This window comes from Dama dama, chromosome 29 (genome assembly GCF_033118175.1).
Source record: "Dama dama isolate Ldn47 chromosome 29, ASM3311817v1, whole genome shotgun sequence".
In the NCBI taxonomy this organism is placed as follows: Eukaryota; Metazoa; Chordata; class Mammalia; order Artiodactyla; family Cervidae; genus Dama; species Dama dama.
Genome location: NC_083709.1, coordinates 71,692,742 through 71,710,982, shown reverse-complemented (window position 1 = coordinate 71,710,982; position 18,241 = coordinate 71,692,742). Strand labels below are relative to the sequence as shown.

The 18,241-nt window shown below is 39.8% G+C and overlaps 1 pseudogene; it reads left to right on the top strand.

Moving 5' to 3' along the window:
* The window catches only part of LOC133048784 (nicotinamide/nicotinic acid mononucleotide adenylyltransferase 1-like), a 52,858-nt pseudogene extending 35,072 nt beyond the window's left edge, over window positions 1-17,786 (top strand).
* Window positions 17,787-18,241: the final 455 nt, after the last annotated feature.

Below are 18,241 nucleotides of genomic sequence, written 5' to 3'. Positions count from 1 at the left end.
AACAGTGCTGCAGTGAACACTGGATGCAAGTATATTTTCAAATATGATCCTGCAATCCCCCTCCTGGGCATATATCTAGAGAAATCCATAATTCAATCAGTTATTTTAAAGCCCTTGTCAACCACAGGTAAGAGCTGGACTATCTGTGATTCTGTTTCTGTTGTTGCTTTTTTCTCATGATTACCAGTTACAGCATCCTGCTTCTTTACCTGTCTGGAATTTCAGAGTGTGCCTGGCCCATCATTAGAGGACCCAGTGACATCTTCCACTACTGAAGGTGCTTTCCTTTGCTCTACACAAAGCATGAGGCTGATTCCCTATGTCAGGGGCTTAAAAATACTTAAAGATAAAATCTGCCAACCCAGAAAACAACTCCACAGAGGTATATGTAAAAGAGGCCTTTTATGTAACCAGGCAGACACAACCCACTGCATACATGTAAATTGTCTTTATGTATCAAAAAGAAAAATGAACTTCTGTCATCTTTTCAATAAGCAGGAAGTCACAACCTGAAGCTAAGTGTCTAAGCCTGAGGTCCCAGAGACAGGAGGACAAGACAGGAGGACATCTCTTTGACATACAAACAACAAGGAGGACTTGCTTCTCATTGTTTGTATTTCAAACAGATAGCTCCAGAATCTCCAAGAAAGGCATTCCTAGCATGTAAGACCAGCAAGAGTCTCAGTTAACTTTCAAAAAGTTGTGTATACACAGGGAGCCCAGGCTAGAGCTCTGTGATGACCTAGAAGGGTGGGTAGCCAGGGGAGAGAGGCTTTAGAAAGAGGTGATACATATACAGTTAGGGCCGCCTGCAATGTGGGAGACCCGGGTTCAGTCTCTGAGTCAGGATGGTCCCCTGCAGAAGGAAATGGCAACCCACTCCAGTGTTCTTGCCTGGAGAATCCCGTGGACAGATACGCTTTGTGGGCCACAGTCTGTAGCATCGCAAAGAGACAGACACGACGAGTGACTAACGCTCCGTGGCAGAAAGCAGCACAACATTGTAGAGCAATTTTCCTCCAATTAAAAAATAAAGTTAAATATGTGTGTGCATCTCACAGAGGTAGGAAAACCACTTACAATTTCAAATTTCCTAAAGAAAATGCAAAAGAGGAGTGAGGAAGATGAAGTTATCTTGATCTTGGGCAGCAAGGTAAATTTTAAACTTACCCCTGTCCGAGTTGCACTCCATCAGGATTGGGTAGCAGTTTTAGTGAGTTTTCTACGTTTGTTCAGTTCACCTCTGTTCCTTCCAACTGAGAGTCCAGGGTATCTAGTGGTTGCAGAAGATCCGTATCTTCTTTACAGCTTACTCTTGATCCAGCCAGACAACTGCTTCAACATCTCACAAATGTCTTGAGTGAAGAAGCTACTATGCGTTACAGGTCCCTCACGTCCCCGACTCTGTCACTTTAGTCCCCACAGCTGTCCCCCAGCAAAGCCTTCTGCCAAAGTAGCACAGATCCTCAGGCTAGAAGCAAGGATAGAGCCTCAGGGTCAACTCGCTGCTCCCGCTAAGGTCTCATCTCAGATTACCTTGTTTCCAGGCCCGACCACTATAGGTCTCTGTTTCCTAAAGACCCTGAGACTACAGAAGGCCTACTGTTTCTCAGAAGTTTTAGCACAGCTCTTTCACCTTCCATGCAAAATTCACCTAACATCTTCTGAGGAAACCCAGAATGTGCTTAAAACCCTTGAAGACTCCCATTGTATGACTCTGTGTAACTGCCAAGAGCTTTGCCACTTTCTCTTTTTCCCAGAGGTTGTCCTTGACTTTGGCCAAGCCCGGTCTCTCAGCCAACGCCCAGAACTAGCAAATACCCCTTAGGGGTAGGGAAACTCTCAGCTTGCCTGCAATTGTCATCCCTTCTTGACAATTGTACTTCACTTGGTTCTCATGCTTTCTATAGCCCTCCAATGTCATCAAAAATACAATCTTTGTAATATTTTCCTTTCTAGGTATTGTTAGCAAGACTGATGGTGCATATTGGTATATATTGGAAGCCTAGAATTCTCTCATGTTATTCCTTCAGGTTTCACTTTAAGGACAAAACATTGACCCCTGTTTCCTAATTAAAATAATATCCAAAACCTACAAAGAACTCATAAAACTGAACATTAAAAAACCAAACAACCCAATTTAAAAAAATGGGCAGAGTATCTGAATGCGCATTTTTCCAAAAAAGATGTACATATGGCCAATAGGTACATCAAAAAGATGTTCAACACCATCAATCATCAGGGAAATGAAAATCAAAACCACAATGGGATATCACCTCACACCTGTCAGAATGGCTGTTATAAATAACAATAAATAACAAATGCTGGCCAAGATGTAGAAGAAAGGGAACACTCATGACTATTGGTGAGAATGTAAATTAGTGCAGCCACAATGGAGAACAGTATGGTGATACCTTAAAAAAATAAAAATAGAACTACCATATAATCCAGCAATTCCTCTCCTTGGTATTTGTCTGTGTGTGCTAAGTCGCTTCAGTCATGTCCAGCTCTTTGCGACACCATGGACTGTAGCCCGCCAGGCGCCTCTGTCCATGGGATTTTCCAGGCAAACATACTGGAGTGGGTTGCCAAGCTCTTCTCCAGGGGATCTTCCTGACACAGGGATTGAGCCTGCATCTCCCGTGCTCCGGCCTTGCAGCTGGATTCTCTACTGCTGAGCCACGGGGGAAGCCCCCTGGGTGTTTGTCTGAAGAAAACAAAAACACAAATTAGAAAAAATACGTGCACCCGTATGTTCATTACAGCATTATTTACAATGGCCAAGATATGGGAGCAACCTGAGTGCCCGTCAGGAGATGAGTAGATAAAGAATATGCGGTGTACATACACACAATGGAATATTACTCATCCGTAAAAAGAATGAAACCTTGCCGTGTGTGACAACATGCATGGACCTAGAAGGTATTATGCTAAGCGAAATAAGTCAAAGAAAAACAAATAAGGTACGGTTTCAACACTTATGGAACCAAAAACAAAAGAACCAAAAAGTAATAAAATCAAGAGTTTTAAATACGGAGAACAAACAGGAGGAGACAGACCAGAGAGGGATGAGAGAGGAAACAGATGAGAGAGATTACGAGGTGCAAAACTCCAGGTGCAGAATAAGTGATTCACAATATGAAGTGTATGTATGGACGTATAGTCAATAAAGTCAATAAAACTATGTAATATCTTTTTAGTGTGACATATTGTAGCTAGAATAATTGAAACATATATAGGAATATTGAATAACTATGTTGCATAACAGGAACTAACATAGTGTCATAGGTCAATTATACTTCAAACAAATAAACAAACACACCAACTCATAGGAAAAGAAATCAGATTTATGATTACCAGAGTTGGTAGGGGAGAAGGATTGAATCAGGTGTTCAAAAGGTACAAAATTCCAGCTATAAGATACTTAAATACTAGGGACATAATATACAACATGATAGATATAATTGAGACTGATATATGTTATATATAAAAGTTGTTGAGAGAGTGAATCTAAAGAATTCCCAGCACAAGACAAATTTTTCTATTTCTTTACTTTTTATCCATATGAAATAACGGATGTTCACTAAACTCAGTGTGATAGTCACTTCATGATATATGTAAATGAAATCTACATGCTATATACCTTAAGTTATACTGTGTTATATGTTAATTTTATCTCAATAAAAATGGAAAAAATTTAAATAATAATAATATCATCTACATTTTCCCAATAATTTGTAACTATTAATTCTCCAAGAGCACAAGTTAACAAATATCATCTGATTTTTTCAAATGCCTCTGTCCCTGTAATGAGTCACTTCCTGTTTTGTTTCTTTTTCTGGACCTCTCACATTTTTTTTTAATTGTGGTACTTCTCCCTGGGGCACAGACATTGCAAAAGTCCCTCTACACCATCTTTCTCTCAGCTTTGTACTCTGACATCTAACCGGTTTAAAAATAAATTATTAATTTGTTTCTATGAGCTATAAACAAAGCAGGATTGCCTTCATTTGCTTAGCAAAATAGATCTTTTAATGAGAATAATAACTCATTAACTGGCTTGTTAGGTGTGCAGAGCTGTTTTAGAGTAGAGCCCAAGTTCAGTGCATTACAATGGCTTAGAAAATTTAATAGTTAAATTATACGCACAGCTTCCCTGGTGGCTCAGATGGTGAAGAATCTGACTGTGATGCAGGAGATCTGCGTTTGATCCCCAGGTCAGGAAGATCCCTGGAGAAAGGAATGGCTACCTACTCCAGTATTCTTGCGTAGAGAATTCCATGGAGAGAGGAGCCTGATGGGCTATAGTCCATGGGGTGGCAAAGAGTCAGACATGACTGAAGCAATCTTCACAGATTAAGTGAAGAGTACAATGCAAGAAATATTCACCCTGAAGAATAAAGAAAAGAATACGTCTTTGATGTGTCAGAGGTCACTTTAGAGAAAAGTAGTGCTCTGAGTTATTAATTGACTTATTCATTGATACAACAAATATTGATCAAGTCTTTTATTAAAAGTTTCAGTGACCACTGACTGGTGGCTGTTTAGAATTCTAGTTGGTAGAGAAAGTGATTAATCATTTGCAAATGGATTTGTAAGATGACAGACATTGATTAAAGTGCTGGAATATTAGATATCAAGGGGGATATTAACAGATTACCCAAAGAGGATATGAACAGCAAAATATGAGATGGTCAAAACTCCAAGTAACTTTACTAAAGTGCTAACAAAAAATTGATATGGGCCAAAAATAGTTTATCCCCTTCATGTATCATAGACATTGATTTGTAAAAGACTGTTCAGTTAAAAGCAAATAGCATAAATAACAGAAATTTTGGTCAATAATACCAATCTCTTGCTGTCTACTCCATAGTGATGTATTTTATGCTATAAAGTATGAAAAAATTAGAAGTCTTTATATTTACCATGGGAAAGACTATAAAATCTTTAGCAAATGGGAAGATAAGACCATTTGTGTGTTCATTATTTAAAACTGCAGCAGCGGGGAGTCCTGCCTGAGAGATGCTTGAATAGTCTTAGGTTAGAAGAAATCTAGCAAGCAGTAGGGCACTAACGAGCCGGAGTCTGGTCTCAGCAACAATAAATGTGTACGATATTTGAAGTAGTGAAGCAGGCTGTGTCTCCCCAAGGTGCAACCAATACAGAGAAATTTCCTTACACCCTTATATTCTTCATATAACACCAGCATCACCAGACTTTCAGTTATTCCTGACTCGATAATGCCTGCGGTCACAGATACTTGCATGTTGCTAGGTGATAACAAAGTCCAATCAATAGCAGCAGTCTTATTCAGCCTATTCCTGCAGATGAGTGATATATATTTGGGTCATGATTCAAATGTTAACTCAAGAAAGACTTTTAAAACCATGCCCACTAAATAGGATTAAGGAGTCAGAAGATCTGGGGTTCCTCTATCACATTCAACTCCCATCTCTAGATACTGAACAGTATTCACTTGGGGAACTATTGATAGCAAAATACTGCAAACATCAAAACACACCTCCAGTTCAGCCCTGGGTGGGAGCCTGGTCATGTGGACCTAATCTGGCCATCTCTTTATGCGAGAAGTTCCACCACTGAACTACGGACTCAGGAGAAGTTGGGGGAGTGAAACGAAGCACTGAATGCTTGACCACCAAGGATTCCGCTGCTGGGCTAAGATCACCAACAAGTCTTTTGAAACTTTATTGAGTAAAACAGAGTTTATTTATTTTTAATTTTTTATTAAACTTTGTTTTTTTTAGAGTATGGCTGATTAGCAATATTGTGTTCGTTTCAGGTGAATAGTGAAGGGACCCAGCCACACCTGTACAAGGATCCATTCGCCCCCAAATTCCCCTCCCGTCTGAGCTGCCACATAACATTGAGCAGAGTTCCTTGTGCTATACAGTAGGTCCCTCTTGGTTATCTATTTTAAATATAGTAGTAAGATGGAGCTTTAAATGTAAGTAAAATAAAGTTCTCTTGTTGTTTTTGTTCGGTCGCTAAGTCGTGCCTGACTCTGTGACCCCATGGACTGTAGCACGCCAGGCTCCTCTATCCTCCTCTATCTCCTGGAGTTTGCTGAAATTCATGTTCACTGAGTCGGTGATGCTATCTAATCATCTCCATCCTCTACTGCCCCTTTATCCTTTTGCCTTCAATCTTTCCCAGCTTCAGGGTCTTTTCCAATGAGTCAGCTCTTCACATCAGGTGACTAAAGCTAAAGACTAAACTTTGAGGATCCACAGAAAGAGAGACAAAGCCACCTCTGAAATGGGTGTTAAAGTCTCGAATACACAGGGCAGCCACAGTAATCAGACCTTCATGGGACCAGAGAGACCTATGTTCTCCCGAGCAGTGCGAGATCAGCATGTGAGGGTGGGTGGGATATTAGGGAGGTAGTTCCAAGGAAGCATGAGAAGGGGATGTAACGCAGTGAGAGGGGAGAAAGGACGGCAACTCAAGGTGCACAGATGAGCACGTGGCTACTATGAGAAACAGCTCAGTCACACAGGGGTCCCGGCGGGACCACACACCTCAGAGCTGTCCCAGCTGAAGGATGAAGTAGCTGGAGTATCGCGCCACCAGCTGTGCCATTGACTGGGAAATGAGACGGCAACCCAGGCACATTAACTTCCTGGCACTTCTGATCTTCCATATGTGTATAAGCTAGACATGCTCTTCCATAGGCAGAGAAAGTTTCAGACAGAGCCCTGGGAGTTGTAGCAATAAACCCTTAGCATTATGGAAATCTAGGTGCCAACAACACCTTCTATACACAAAGGTGAGAGGCCCGGCAGAGCGAGTGTGAACGCTAGAACAAAGATGAACTTAAAACCACCATGAGGAAGGTCTTTTCTGATTTCTCAGTAGAGAGAAACCAACAGTGATACCACAAATTAGCAGTCATTAACCACAGCAGATGCAGAGTATTTTTTATTTGGTATGCAGCATAAATATAACAAATATGTATCCATATTTATATTTATGCTTACTCTAATGGAGTATGTCTCTCATTCCTTGCCCTGAGCCAAGAAATTGGCTTTATCTTTTCTCATTTATTTATTGCCTAAATTAGATAAGCACTGATGTTTAATGAATTAAAAATATGAATGTGCTTGCCAACTGGACAGCCCTTTGTAGAATGAGTGCAGAACCAAGCTTGTTTGGGCATGAGTGAGTTGCAGAAAAGTGCTGTCAAGATCCGTGAAACACTGCACAAAGAGTTAATAAGAGAATGATGACCTGGGTGTGATATTGTGCATGGCAGAGGCTCCAAAAGGAAAGGGACATTCCCAGGATTCTTGGCTGCCCACAGATGGAATTTCTATTTTCTCTTTGACCCCATGGGGTAAATCAAATCTTGTAATAGAGCATGGGCCGCAACCCACATGAAAATGATAATTACATACTCAAACAAAAAGTATGTTGAACACCGGAAGTCTGATTTTGTGTAGGAATCCACTATTAATTTTTTAAATTAACTTTTTTATTTTCAAAATTAATGTATGTTATAAAAATTCTGAAATTTTAAAAATGTGCGTAGGAGAAAATATAAGTCCTTTGACATTCTAACCCTCTTAAAGTAGATGAGTTACTTTGGCATGTTTACTTCTAAAATGCTTCCAATTCGTTTCTTTACCATTTTAGCACAACTTTCTACATTTGGCATATTCATAATCAACAATGCCAACGTCTGAATATGACAGCATTTGGAAAGTGGGAATTGGTGATTTAACTTTTTGTCGATGGGTCTCTGTGTTCACTGAGGAAACTAAGGGGGCTCAGGAGACCATCCATCCCGATCTTGCCTGACCTGAGGATCTGGGTCAAAGACACACTCTTGGAGCGCAGAGATTATGCCCATGTGCTGAGACTACAGAGAGCAATAAAAGATGTGTGTTTCTCACAAGCGTCTCACTCTATGGTATTCCACTATAGCAGCCTAAATTGTCTAAGACAGAAATTGTTTACCAAGAGGTAACGGTCTTGCTGTAACAAAATACCGTAAATGATGTAAAAATGACTTTGGAACTGGGGAATGGGTGGAGACTGGAAGACTTTTGAAGTGCATGCTAGCAAAGTCTAGATTTCTGGGAACAGACTTCCAAAGATGATTCTAGTAAAAGCTCAGAAAGAAAAGAGAGCTGTAGAGAAAGTTTTCAACTTCTTCAGTTCAGTCGCTCAGTTGTGTCCGATCCTTTGCAACCCCATGAACCACAGCACGTCAGACTTCCTTGTCCATCACCAACTCCCAGAGTTCACCCAAACTCATGACCACTGAGTCGGTGATGTTATCCAAACAAATGCCTAAACTACTGTGAATAGAACCTTGGTAGAAACATGGACAGTAAAGGTCGTTCTGATGAAGTCTCAGATGGACGTGAGGAACATGTTATTGGACAATGATTACAACTTTTATCCTTGTTATAAAATGGCAAATAAATTGGTTGAACTGTGTTTGTGCGCTAACATTTTGCAGAAAGTAGAACTTTCAAGCAATGAACTTGGATGTTTAGCTGAAGAGATTTTTAAGCAAAGTTCTGAATGAGTCATTTGGGTCTTCCTGGCTGCTTATAGTAAAATGGATAGGAGACAAATAAATTGCAGTTGGAATTGTTAAGCAAAAAGGAACCAGAAATGATCGGTCTGCTCATATTACAAAAATCTGTGTTTGGGAAGGGGCACTAACAATGTGGCAAACCACCTTTTTGGTGAAAGGAGAGCAGAGTGGGTGAGAGCCAGGGCCTTCATCATCTTAGCAAGAACAGGAGTCGATACAGAACTGTGCCAATGGAAGCACTGCAAGCTGGGAAAATAAGGCAAAGGAAAACTGCCTTTCCAGGCTTCTTAGACCCTACATGATCGACCATATTCAGCTATGAATATGTATTACTGTTTAAGACAAGGGAGGAAGGACTCTGAAGATGCTTCAGAGATCATCAGGGCTGCCACACCCACCCAAGGACCAGGGAGCAGGCGTGGGGTGGGGGAACAGGTCACTCGACTTCAGTTTCAAAAGGTGGAGCCAAAACCCAGTGCAGCTATGAGGGCGCAGCGGCCGGGCATAGCCACAGACAATTCATAATAAATGAGTGTGACTGATTGTGTTCAAATAGAAGTTTATGGTCACTGAAATATGAGATCAAATAATTCTAACTTATAAAATATACTTCTTTTGATTTTTCCTAACATCACAAAATATAAAATCTATTCTTCATTTATGCGCCATATAAGAGCAGGTTGCAGGCCCAGTTTGACTGGAGGGCTGTAGTATGGCGACCCCTGCTTTCAATTTTCACATGGATTTTAGAATCAAATTGCCTTGTCTATAAAAATTCATGTCACTATTTTGTTTCAGATTGCATTAAATCTATTGATGAGTTTGAGGATAAATGACATCTTAACTGTATTGACTATTCCAATACACGGACACAGTATGTGTCTCTATTTATAGACCTTCTTTGACTGCTTTCATCTGTGTTTACAGTTTTTAGCATATAGATCCTGTGCATATTTCATTAGGTTTTCAACATGGTTAGTCAGCCCCAACACAATGGACATTTTGGGCTGGATAATTCTATGTTACGAGAGGCTACCTGGAGCATCACAAAACGCTTAGTGCCATCCTTGGCATCACCTATTAGACGTCAGCAGTGTGCACACCCCCATGCGACAACTGAAAATGCCTTCGGACATTGTGAACCAACCCCTGGTTAGGGATCATTTATGTATATATGATTATATATATATATGTGTGTATATGTATATAAAGAATCACATATACATAATATAATACTTTAATATAATACTGTATTATATATATAATACTTTAGACAATACTCTTTCAAATATAGAAGTATAATTCATTTTTTCAAGTTGACTTTTAACTTGCAATATTGCTTACTCATTTTTGCATTCTAGGAATTTTTTTGTAGAGTCCTAGGAACTTTCTGGCTTCCCTGGTGGCACAGTGATGAGGAATTTGCCTGCCAATGCAGGAGATGTGGGTTCAATCCTAAGGTTGGGAAGATCCCTTGGAGAAGAAAAACGGCAACCCACTCCAGTATTCCTGCCTGGAAAATCTCATTAACAGAGGAGTCTTATGGGCTACAGTTCATGGAGTCACAAAAGAATCAGACACGACTCAGCAACTAAACAATAATAATTTTCTACATAGGCAATCATGTTGTCTACAAACAGAATATTTTATTTCCTCTTTTTTCAAAAATTTTTTCCTTGACTTATTGAAATTGCTAACCTTCCAGTACAGTATTGAATAAGAATCAGGAGGGCAGATTTCCTTGCCTGTTTCCTTACCTCTCAGTTTTTCATTATTAAGTACAGTTTAAGCTGCAGGGCTTTCTTGTTACCTTTATCAGCTCTTTTAAATTCCTAGTTTGATATGAAATTTATTTGCTGTTATTCTGGAGCCAAGTCATGTCCAACTTTTTGCAACATCATGGACTGCAGCCTGCCAGGCTTCCCTGTCCTACACCGTCTCCTGGAGATTACTCAAACTCATGTCCACTGAGTCAGTGATGCCATCCAACCATCTCATCCTTTGTCGCCCCCTTCTCGTCTTACCCTCAATATTTCCCAGCATCAGGATCTTTTCCAACAAGTCAGCTCTTCTCATCAGGTTGCCAAAGTATTGGAGCTTCAATACAAAGTAAATAAGCCAGCTTACTGTGTTCCCTATATACTCACGAAACCACTGAGTCCCCAGTGTTTTGATGTGAACACCTGTGCCATCAATCACATCCTCTTATTTGTAACCCAGTACCTCCCAAACACCGACAGAGCCTGCACAGGGCTGGATTTGGGGGTTCATAGGCTCGCTTAAGAAAGACATTTTAAAAGACACAGATGTGCATGATCTGAACCTGGGGATGGGATTCACAAGGAGGCACATGAATAAGAACCACTGCTTCAGCTCATATTGTAGTTTTATTTCCTACAGTCCCCAGCAATAGCCTTCAAGGCAAACTGCGTTTTGAAGTATATAGAGCATTTGAATATGTACATGGAGGAAAGAGTCATTCTAAGCAGACGTTATAATCAGTCACAGAAACAGTGGCAGAGAAGAGTGCTTCCTGCAGTGACTTTTGATGACCGCTGGTCCAGCTCGATGACTGATTTGCTTGGAGTGTGGAGTACAAGTGCATTTAGGAAATATCTGGGATTGGAGTGTAGATGGCCTTGCATGTCAAGTACATCCAGGTTCATTGCCCAGGTAAAAGGGAGTCAGTGGAGGTTTTCAAAATGAATGAAGATATGATAGAATTATGGGCCAAGGACACACATCTAACTGCCGACTGTAATAGTAACTGATGTGCTGTGAATGAACGTGAGAGGCAGAAGGCAGGGTCAACAGGTGAGAGGAAGCAAAGGTCAGAGGTGGCCTGGGGAGCACTGGGGAGCACTGGAGAGCACTGGGGAGCACTAGGGAGCAGATCCTGGACACCAGAAGGTGAGGAGGAGGAGGAGACGTGGAGACAATTTCATTTCAACCACAGATTTCAACTTTTAAGGCCAACTATCCAGTTTAAGTGAGGATCAGTGTTTCAATTCACAAAATCAAAAATCCACCCTTAAGATTTGCTCAGTGCAGAATATCCTGTGGATACATATTGGATAAATGTGCTAACATTTCCAATGTAAATTTAATTTGCATTATCTCATTTCTGTATAACTTTTTGAAGAGTTCTCAGTCCTTTATTAAATTGCATCAGAATAAATGAGTTAAGAAGTTGGATTACTTTCTAGTTCAAGACCTATATGTAATTATCCTCTGTTGTCTTACATTATTGCTTTTTTACCTATGCTATTTCTTAACTTTAACATTTTATTTCTCATTACCCTGTATCCACACGTAACTCGAGGAAATAAAACCAGAACTAACTTTTGGGACAGTTTGTGAGAATTTGAGGACTTGAGGGACATTTTTAATGAGAATTTTTCCAAAGGATAGAAATACAGCAAAGTATGAGCAAGGCATTCTTCTAATATACCTCAGTCAATAACCTCTAAGTCTGAGTTCACAATGTCTATTTTCTGACTGATTTTTTCTCACCTTATGAAGGAGAATTCAACCTTCACATTTTACCGTAACTTTCATTATATGAGAAGTAATGACTTTGATGCTATCCCCTAAGGTTGTTTGTTTGTTTTTTTTTTCCAGGCCCATTTGCTTTTCCCCTTAGGGACAAGGAAGCAGGTAGGGTAAAACCGTATTTCCCTTTATCTTTCTTCCTTCAGATACAGCTGGTGGCCAGGAGGGCCAGTAGGGAAGGTGAGTGTGTGGGGATAACCAACCTTCTTTGGTTCCATTTTGTGAATAAATAAAAGTTTATAAACCTAGCTTCTTTCACAACCACCCAAAAGTGGAATCCAGAAGTACTTCAAGAGGTGAGTGGATTAACAAAATATGGTACCTCCATACAGTAGAGTACTATTCTTTAACAAAAGGAACAAACCATTGATTCATGTGACAACATAGATAAAATACATGGATAAAGTTTAATGCATTTTACTACTAAGATTGCTGGGAGGTGATGGAATTCCAGTTGAACTGTTTCAAATTCTGAAAGACTTATGCCGTTAAAGTGCTGCACTCAGTATGTCGGCAAATTTGGAGAACTCAGCAGTGGCCAGAGGACTGGAAAAGATCAGTTTTCATTCCAGTCCTAAAGAAGGGCAATGTCAAAGAATGTTCCACTTACCAAACAGTTGCACTCATTTCACGTGCTGGTAAGGTTATGCTCAATATCCTTCAAGTTAGGCGTTAGCAGTATATGAACTGAGAACTTCCAAACATACAAGCTGAGTTTAGAAAAGGCATTGGAACCAGGGGCAAATTGCCAACATTCATTGGCTCATAGAGAAAGCAAGGGAATTCCAGAAAAACACCTACTTCTGCTTCATTGATTATGTTAAAGTCTGTGTGTGAATCACAACTGTGGAAAATTCTTAAAGAGATGGCACTACCAGACCACCTGACCTGTCTCCTCAGAAACATAAATGTGGGTCAAGAAGCAACAGAACCAGACTTGAACAACAGACTGGTTCCAAATTGGGAAAGGAGTACATCAAGGCTGTATATTGTCACCCTGTTTATTTAACTTATATGCAGAGAATATCACGTGACTTGTCGGACTGGATGAATCACAAGCTCCTGGAATCAAGATAGCTTGGAGAAATATCAGCAATCTCAGATTTGCAGATGATACCACTCTAACGGCAGAAAGTGAAGAGAAGCTAAATAGCCTCTTGATGAAGGTGAAAGAGGAGAATGAAAAAGTTGCCTAAAACCAACATTAAAAAAATCTAAGATCATAGCATCCAGTCCCCTTACTTCATGGCAAACAGACAGTGAAAAAATGGAAACAGGGACAGACTTTATTTTTTCGGGCTCCAAAATCACTGTGGATGGTGACTCCAGTCATGAAATCAAAATACACTAGCTCACTGGGAAAAGTTATGACAAACATAGACAATGTATCAAAAAGCAGAGACATCACTTTACCTATAAAGGTCCATATAATCAAAGCTATGGTTTTCCCCTGTAGTTGTGTATGGATGTGAGAGTTGGGCCATGAAGAAGGTTGAAGAATTGATGCTTTTGAACGGTGGTGCTGGAGAAGACTCTTGAGAGTCCCTTGGACAGCAAGGAGATCATACCAGTCCATCCTAAAGGAAATCAACCCTGAATATTCATTAGAAGGACTGATGCTGAAGCTGAAGCTCCAGTATTTTGGCCACCTGATGTGAAGAACTGACTCTTTGGAAAAGACCCTGATGCTGGGAAAGACTGAGGGCAAGAGAAGAAGGGGTGACAGAGGACGAGATGGTTGGACGGCAGCACTGACACAATGGACATGAGTTTGGGCAAACTTTGGGGGATAGTGAAAGACAGGGAAGCCTGTGCTTCAGTCCATGGGGTTGCAGAGTCAGACATGACTTAGTGACTGAACAACAAATACAGTCTGTGGTAATTATGCCTCCTTACTACCTACTGTGAATCCTGCAGGTAACCATGAAACCCCAGCTGAGAAACAATGGACATCATGTTGCAAAATATTATAGACAATGGACAGCAAGCCTGGACATCTAAACTAAGACTTTTAGGAGGGTACTTATTGACAATAGAGAGTGTTGCACATATTTCACCAGAAAAATATGCCTATCAAGCCACAGCTTATACAAAAAATTGTTTTTTTCAGCTATTCCTAGGATAGACTATAGAAGCTAAAAGTAGTATGATGAATTAATAAATTATTATAAGTGTTTGAATTAAAGAATATGAGCAGACAGTAGGAGGGCAAAAGAAGAAATTGATTTTTACAAGAAGGATTTATAAGGAAATAGATAAACATGGGAGTACTCAAAGTCTGCAATAACTGAAAGGCATCTGAAGAATGACCCTACATTTTAGAGATTGAGAAAGTAGGAGAAAGAAGCCTGCAGGGGCAGTTGCTTTCAGAAATGACAATGATTTTTACTCCAAGAACAGTTGCAGTGTTTACTGCCAACAGAAAGAGAGAACCCAGTAGGAGCTAGACAGAAAGTGCATGCCTGGGGCACCCACCCTTTGGTGTGGTGGAGGTGACCTAAGTTCCATTTTCCTTCTCTTTCACTGAGGGATAAAGCTCATCTGGTCTTTCCCTCTGGAAGGTCACAAAGACCTTTGTGACAAGGTTGGGAGGGATGGGCAAGGCCTGGACACAGCGGTGGAGAGCAGGTCTTCCTCGCTGCCTACCCCTCTGTCTTCATCAGAGCAGCACCTGCCTAGTCTTCCCATCCTCAGAGAATCACAAGGTCCTTGGAACCATGTGAGGTGCAACATTTTGTCCTCAAGTGGTTTTCTCCGCTCCAGCACCCCTGCTGCCGGAAAGGGAAGCAGGCAGCACCGCAGATGCAGGAATCAGTAACACTCGAAACTCTGAAAACTACTGTGTCACTTCGCTGTCTACCCAGTCCTTATGACCACTGTCTTAGAATCAGGGATTCGGGACAAGATGTGGACGAAAACTGGAGTCACTCTGACCTGCACCCCCAGCACTCTGGACAGCACGAAGCTGCAAGCTATGCTCTCAACAGCTTTGAAATGAAGTTGTTTCAAGCTCATTGAAAGCACCTTTCCACCTAAGGGAGTGCCCAGGATCCCGGGGTCCAGGACACTGTGAACCCAAGATCCCTTTCTATGCATGGGATTGTACAATCTCCTGTTTGTCTTTTTAACTATTGGTTTTAAGTAAAGTGTTTCTTTTTGCCCTATTGTTTTTACTGAAAAACTATTTTTTAGTCAAGTTTGTCAATCTCCAAAATGCCTCCCACACCATATTGCTATGAAAAATTCCCTGAGATTTTTATACTACTTGCAAGGTGTTAAGCTTTATAAAAAAAATTTTTTAATGGGAAATACATTTTTATTTAGACAAATTTCACTTAGATTTGCAGAAGAGTTTCCAGGACCACAAAGAGTTTCCAGGAGCACAAAGGGTTTCTTTATATCCTTCATTCAGATTCCCCTAGTGTTACCTTACATAACCATTGGACATTTATCAATTCTAAGAAGTCAACATTGATACATTACTATCAACTAAAGTTTATTTGAATGTAACCCATTTTTCCACTGATTTCTCAAGACCACACACTGCATTTAGTCATCACATTTCTAAATTTTTTTCTAATCAGACAGCTTATCAATCTGTCTTATTTCTCCTGATGCTTTTGAAGAACACTGGTCAGGTATCTCGTAAAATGTCCTTCAATTTGGGTTTGTCTATTGTTGTCCCTTGATTAGATGGAGTTTGGAAAAATTGGAGGGATAATTTATTTTTATAAAAATACAGTAAGGGTGATTTGCCTGTCTCATCACATTTTATTAGAAGATGTATGTTGTCAAAATGATTTATTACTGGTAACCTTAATTTGGTCACTAGGTTAATTGGTGTCTGCCCATATTTTCTTCTATAAAGTTATTATTTTTTCCTTTCTGTTCTCTATTTATTAGAAGACAGTCACAATCCAGCCCACACTTAACAGAGGGGAATTAACCTTCTGTTAAGAGAAATAACAAAGAAACTTGGAAAGAGAAATAACAAAGAACTTGCAGACATATGTCACAATCACCATAGTAATTAATAAATATTTGGCATTCATCCATGGATATTCCCTGCAACAATGTAACTGTGATGTTCTAATGGTAATTTTCTCTTTTCCTCATTCTGCCCACATTTATTAATTGGAATTCTTCTGTAAGGAAGATTTTTCCCTTTTCCCCTCTTTCTTTATTTAGTTATTGGAGACAGAATTGAATCTAAATAGATTAAAGAACAAAAGTAAGAAAAAATACAAAGCTAACCTAAGGATAAGGAAAACAATATAAATACACCAAAAACATTAAAGACAATTAACATTTTTAATCAACAGTTGATACCCATGGAGTGTTTTAAAACACTTTGACAGGGAACAATATATATGAAGCATACTGTAAGTTTTTGAGACATATGTAAAAGACAATAAATCAAAGCCTAGCATATCCAAAAATTCTTACAGATGAGCTACCAAGATGATGACAACAAATAACAACACAAAAGCAACAAAGTTAAGGAGCTCCTATTTTTATAAGTCAGCAAAGGATATGGATGGGCAATAACCAGAAAACTACTTAAAATTCTGTTTGATAAACTAAGATATGTAAATTAAAGCATCAAGATACAAGCAGTCTTGTCAGTCAGCCTTGAGGACGTGGGTCACAATATGGACGTGGATCCTCTGTTCTAGCTCAACTTGGAGAAGGCTGTTGACACACAAGTTGGAATGATGCCGATAGCCAACCTTGCAGAGCGCTTCAGAATGACAGAATTTCCTTTGTAAGAATGACAAAGGACGTGTCAGGGTTTTGCACTTAGACCAACAACTTACCATTGTTAGCCTAGAAAATTCCGAGAAGACAACTGTGGTGCTCCTTGCTTGTGGTTTTTTATTCCAGTCATCAACATGCACCTCAGGTTGTTTGGACTGGTCAAGAACTACACGAATGCAATAGGAAAATATACAGTTAGACAAGGCACAATTTATCCTGTCAGCAAGGTATATAAGAAGCATCAAACTTTTCTTTGCCCATTGCCAAGTTATCATTGCATATCTTGCCACCAAGAATTCAAAGCAGGTGGAAGTGTGTGCATGGAAAAGACTTCAGAAGGAGTGCCTAGAGACTGCTCAGGTGCTCAGACACCATCAAGAGAAATTGGAGACTAGTAGCTGTGATAAGCAGAAGGACTCACCTATGCCAGAAAGACCTGAATGGAGGAGGAAGTTGGCTGAACAAAGTCAAGATTTTAGTCAAAAGAAATCCGTGGGGTCAGAAGCAAAAGGTGTCCAAAGGTAACATTGCTGTGTGGGGCAGATTTACTGGGGTCCTTTGGTGATCCCAATCTGCGGAAGAATGAGGATTTCACCCAAACTGTAAGAAAGTATGAGCTCACAGGTATTACCCAGGCAGGAACTGTTGTTCAGAAATTCATCTGTGAACCAGATGTTCTGTGAAAACATCAGAACAACGTTCTTCTGGTGAATGAATGGATCACCAATTACATCTTATTCACAAAGACCCAGCAAGCCCTCAGAAGGAGTTATAGCACTCACTACTTAGTGCTAGATCTTGTCCGAGAGGATACTGAGAAGCATGGTTTTTATGACTCCAAGAGTGAAGAGAGGCATTTGGGGTGATACTGGCTCCTTTGCAGAAAAACAGTGTGGATTCTAAGTCATAAAAAATTTCTACAGCATATTTTGGACTTCCTTTTGGGAATTTGAGACAAAGTGTTAGAAACTGGGGAAAAGAACTGTGATCCTGTCTCTTAAACTAAAACTTAAAAATTTGATAAAAATCAGTAGTCAATTAAAATAAGTTTTGTCTCTCTATCAGAAGTTGCTAAGGTGAATGTTTTCAATATGGTCTCTTTTTCAGGATGTACAAATCTTTTTATCTTTATTTTTGTCTTTCCAGCTGTGTTGGGATATAATTGACATATAGCACTGCCTAAGCTTACAGTATAATTATTTAATTTAAATACATCATGAAATGATTACCACAGTAAGTTTAGTGAGCATCATTTTCTCATGTAGATACAAAGTAAAAAGAAAAAAATATGTTTCCTTGTGATGTAAATTCTAGGAACTACTCTCTTAACAACTGTCATATATAACACAGCAGTGTTAATTATAT